The following is a 5,308-nucleotide window of genomic DNA, read 5'->3' as shown; positions in this document are numbered from 1 at the left end:
TTAGGATACATTCCCATACATGGTATCTCTAGGTTAAAAGGTGTGCAAATTTAAGACATTATCGGTACATGGTACAGAAGCCACACCCAGGCACACGTGCACTCGCTGTCATAAATGCCAACGAGCTATATGCTGAGGGGCAGCTCCTGAGGTGAAGCCGGGGTGGGTCCTGCTGGCTTCCTCCAGTCCCGAGCGGCCGTCGCCCTCACTCACTCCCGGCTGCAGGGCCCTGGTGCACAGAAATCCAGATGATTCAGTATTGATGTCTGGGAACCCTGAAGGGTGGCTCTTTTTTTTCTTCCAGGGCAGGGGCTCAGGGCATTTGTCCCCCTCCAAAGGGGGACACTGGAGATGGGGCGGCCTGAGCTGGGGATGGTCAGTGGGAGTCAGGAGACCATCATGGAGTTGAGTTAGGATTGCAGAGTCAGCTGTTAATGACAGATGCCAAATCCAGCAGTTGGCATACTGCCTTGCGTGGCAGACATAAGTGGAGAGGCTGATTGGCCCCTAGGTCCCCCCCTCTCTCTATTGATTTGCACAGCGCCATTTTAATCCATTATTCTTAAGACTTCCAAAAAATATCTTTAAGGAAAAGCTTCCAGCCTCAAATGCCAAAAAAAAAAAAAAATTTTTTTTGAACGATGACTTTTGGTTTAATTTGCTCTCACCCATTCTCCCACATTACAGATTAGGACATTGAGACTCAGTGACAGCAATGACTTGGCCAAAGTGACCAGAGGTACGTAGCTCTCTGATGGAACTAGACTCCTGGCCCCAGTCGCCCTTCAGGTGTTTTGAAACCTCCACCTTCAGGAAGGCTGTCAGTACTGTACCCCCTCAATACACACCACTCTCCATCTGCCATTCCAGGTTTTCCAGGCCCCTCCTGAAGGTTTTAGGGATGGGCAGTACCCTCTCTGTGTTCTCAGGGGCTACTCTGATTGACTCCCTACTTTGGCCAAGGGACCCTAGACCCAGCCTCCCTGCCGCAGCTTTGCGCATGTCAACTCTTCTGCCCCAGTGCTTCCTCCCCTCCCTGAAGCCCACCAGTCCTTCAGGCTTAAAAGTCACTTCCTCCTGGAAGCCTTCCCTGACCTACAGCCAGAGGTGATTTCTCCCTCCTGCAGCACCTGGGCCAGACCCATTCTCCAGAGGCTGGGGTGGCTGTGGGGAGCTCCCTCCTGGGGCCTAGGGCCTCAGGCCTGGTTTGGTGGGAGCCTTGCTTGTCTGGCAGGAGGCCTGGGCAATAGAGCTGTAGTGGGTCTTGGAGGCCGAGGACTTTCCATGTGATCCTGTTGGCGGTGGGGGGCCTTGACATAAAGAGCACGATGGTGGCAAAAGGCGGAGGATGGAGTAGAGCAGAGCGAGCAGGACAGGAAATGCCTAGAAAGCCCCGGGGGAACTGAGAATGGATGTCCCAGAAGAGGCTGGCCGTGGGCATGGGCAGAGGGGGCACCCAGGGCTGTGTGGAAAGAAGCCTCCAGAACTGACTATAGAGGGTCAGGGCTGAGAGAGGTGCCAAAGGTGCATGACCAAGGGTCCCCAGCCAGACACACCGGGTTCAAATCTGGCTCCTTTGAGGACTGGCCGTGAGTCTGAGGGCCAGGACGCAGGACGCTATGGTGATCAGGGAAGGGTGGGCTCAGGACTCGGATGACTCCAGTTCAAACTAGCCCATGTCCAGGCTGACTGACTTCATGCAAGGTGCCCCATTTCCTGGCCACCACATGATAGCAAGAGTCCCCACCTCAAGGGACTGTGTGGGGTCCAATGAGGCAAAGGGTGGGAAGTGGGAGGACCGCTCAGAGCCTGTCAGTCAACTCACGCCAGCTGAGTCTCAGGGTTCTCACCTGCAGCCAATAGGGATAACAGTGCCCGCTTTACAGGGCCGTGCCTGGGAGAGGGACGTGAGCCTGAGTCTGTGAGGCATTCAGCACACACATGGTAAGTGTTCAAAGGCATAGTAACTGGTATTCTGACTACCAGGCGCCAGTGGGGCTGCTCTGGGACCCCCGTGTTGTCAGTCCTGATGCTTTAGGGTGCCCCATGAGGGGCTCTGCACTGTCAGCCCCTGGAAGGGCCCGCTGAGTTACAACAGGTCTGCCCTCAGAGCCATGGGCAGGTGAGGGGTCTGGGAGAGGGATAGGGGGATTGGAGGAGTGGGGAGTTTGGGGAAGGTGGTAAGCAACCTCAGGTGCCTGCTTACTGGCCAGAAGCTCAGGCCCAGCCGGAAGCAGGAGCAGCCCCCCCCCCGCCCCGTGTCATGAATGTGGGGGAAATCAGGGGGTGGGTGCCTGGGCACCTCTATCCTCCTCCACCAGCTTGGCCTGGAGGCCCCAGGTGCCACAGGATAATCACAGCAATTGCAGTACTGCGGGACTTCCTGTCTGTGGGGCAGTGTGAGGCTGGAGCAGGGGAGGGGCTGGGAGAACCTGCAGGGAGAGTCCTGGCAGAGCTGCCTTCCCTGGGGCCAAGTGAGTGTGGCCCCTTCATCCTGAAATCCTGTGGTTCCACATGGCCCTGAATCTCAACAGAGTCCAGGAAAGCCCCTGGGGTCTTTCGAACAAGCAAGCCCATCATCTACTGAGTAAGAAGAGGTGTTGGTGGAGAGGCAGCGCTGGCAGCCCAGAGATGATTGTTTGGAGGTCAGATTTTGTTTACCGCTGAGAGAACGTAAAGCCGTGCGTGTACTAACTGGGCCCACTTGCTTCCCATATTGATTTACTCATCCGTGGTTCCAGCCAATGGCACCGGCAATAAAGGAAATTGCTTCGGAAGTTGACAGAGGAGGAGAAGGGAGCTCTAAGATTGGTCCTGTCTCCTCCAGGTGGCAGCTGGGTCCTTCCCCACTCACCTGCCCTCCAAAGCCAAGGGTGCATGCAGTTCTCACCGTGGAGCTGGACAGGGGTCTCCAATCTTGATGTGTGTTTCTTTTTCCCAAAGACCCTCTGCCTATATCAACTGGCACAACACAGGGCCATCTGTGTGACAGGGCTGCAGCGTGAGGGCATCAGGAGAGATAACAAGCAGAACTTCCTGATGACAGGCATCTTGGATGTGAGGAAGGGTGTGGAACCTCCTCCTTACAGTTCTTGGAAAAGCAAACCCAGGCCTGGGGAATCAGAGGTGAACAAGGGAGACTTCCTGCCTAGGGCACCCACTAAACTGCATCATACCCCCCATGACCTGAGTAGTGAGATTCACCAAGATAGTCCTCCTTCAAGGGGCTTCTCTGCTCTCAGGACCGGAACTCCAACTTTCCTAGTGCCTCCCAGAGCCATCTCCCAAGCCGCTGCTCCTCTCACCCTGGGCCACAGGATGCCTGTCCCTCAGAAGTGTCAGGCTTTCCCTGCTGGCCACATCAGTCTCCTCCATCTCCCAGAGGTGCTTATGAGAGTGGCTGCCCTCAGCGACCACTTAGGATATGTGTGCTAAAAGCTCATGGCTGTAGCCTGTTTTATCCCCAAACAATTGTCGTCCAGGCAGGCACTACTATCATTTTTTATGAGGAAGCTGAGACTCTGGGGGCCATTCTGGAAAGGTGATCTCCTTGTCTCTGTCCAGGTTCTCTAGTATCACTCCTCCCCAGCTGGTCCCTTCCCCAACTCCAGCCTCCAGCTAAGAGAAAACCTCCGTGCAGCTGGCCCTGGGTACCTTCTCCCTCAGCACCACCCTGGACCAGTTCATTTGCCCAGCACCCCTTGTGGATGAGTACCCGGGGGGCGTGCAGGTGGGGCCGGGGGCTCCTCCCAGCCTTCATGGGCTCACAGTCTAAGAAAGTCTAGAAGGTTTTCCCCGGGCCCCGGGGTCACCCACAACTTTCAGGACCTGCACTCCATGTCTCTGCCCTCCCCTCCGCCCGTTTACCACCCTCCCCTCCCCCTCTGCTCCTGCCCCACCTCGTCCCTACTTTTCTTATTTCTGAGGCTTTCCAGACTCCAAGCCTTGTGTAAAGGACAGCACCTTCCTGGGCAGAACCGAACCCTGACTCTCCAAGAGCAGGCTTCCGGGAGGGCTGGCTTGGCTGGCCCATGGCCCTGACTGGGCCCTTGATTTTCCCTCCCCCTAGTCCCTCACTCTGATGGCTGCTCACACTGCCTGGGCCCCAGGTGAGCCGAGTGAGCCCCCTGTGTCACTCTAGCCCAAGAACCAGGTTCTTTGAAGCACAGCCAAGACTAACGGGAACTTTCAGTACGGACTTTGCGAAAACCCAAAAGGAATAAACCCGAGGACTAGCAGTAGCATCAAAACAAAGTAGAAATATCCACTCCCACCTTCTTTCTTCCCAGGAGGGTCGCTCTGCAGTCCTGTGGCATCAGCGGCCCAGCCCCATGGGGGTGGCTCCTGCTCTCAGGGTTATTGCCCGTTTCTTCTCCTTTAAGGATGATGTAGTGGGTTGCACGGCACCCCCCCCCGAAAAAAATATACGTCCACACCCTAATCCCCAGGACCTGTGAATGTTACCTGATTTGGAAGCAGTTTCTTTGCAGACGTAATCAAGTGAAGGATTTGAGACAAGGAGATCAGCCTGGATTATCTGTGTGGGCCCTAAATCCAGTGACAAGTGTCCTTACAAGAGACACACAGAGCAGACAGACACAGCAGAGGAGGAGGCAGTGTGATGACAGGCAGAGACTAGAGTGATCGTGTATAAGCCCAGGAACGCCAAGGATTGACAGCAGCCACCACAAGCGAGTGGCAAGGCATAGAATGGTCTCTCCCAGAGCCTCAGGAGGCAGCGGCCCTGCCTGCCTGCCCCAGGACTGAGAGAATACACTGCTGTTGTGTTAAGCCATCCACTTGTGGTCATTTGTTACATCAGTCTCATGAAATGAATGCAGTTCGTGTTCTGGGATGTTACCCAAAGCCCCGGCTTCCACTACCGCCCACAAGCTGTCCATGGGTAAATCTGTCTCTCCAGGAAGGTCTCCATCCTGAGTGTCAGATTTCTGTTCCCATAAGTAGCCTCATGGACACCTTCCCCTGCTTGTCTCACAGGAGCCTCAAAGCCAACGTGGTACATCACCCATAACCTGCTGCTTCTCCCACGCTCACCCTTCTGTGATTGGTGCAACTCACTTTGACCTGCAGCGCCTCCCTGGCCCCACATTTAGTCAACCCAACTATCCCCCAGTCCTTCCACTTCCTTCTGTCTCCAAGACTGTACCCTCCAGTAACTGCCTAGCTCGCCTCTGCGTTTACACCCCACTCATTAACATTAGCTCTGAAATATTAAGGACTGGTGAAAATGATACTCAGGGCTGGCCGAGTGGCACATTGGGTAGGAGTTGGCTTGGGACGCCAGCTC

At 55.4% G+C, this 5,308-nt stretch overlaps 1 long non-coding RNA gene across 1 annotated transcript; it reads right to left on the bottom strand.

Moving 5' to 3' along the window:
- Window positions 1-235: 235 nt before the first annotated feature.
- LOC109384581 (uncharacterized) lies at window positions 236-4,818 on the bottom strand. The gene is made up of 3 exons (XR_002124431.1): window positions 4,465-4,818; window positions 4,275-4,375; window positions 236-3,112 (listed from the first exon to the last, which is right to left on the bottom strand). It is a non-coding gene; the product is annotated as an uncharacterized LOC109384581 (long non-coding RNA).
- Window positions 4,819-5,308: the final 490 nt, after the last annotated feature.

Source organism: Hipposideros armiger, unplaced genomic scaffold (genome assembly GCF_001890085.2).
Source record: "Hipposideros armiger isolate ML-2016 unplaced genomic scaffold, ASM189008v1 scaffold_97, whole genome shotgun sequence".
NCBI lineage: Eukaryota > Metazoa > Chordata > Mammalia > Chiroptera > Hipposideridae > Hipposideros > Hipposideros armiger.
Note: the sequence above shows the minus strand (reverse complement) of the source record. Positions and strands in the feature narration are given on the sequence as shown.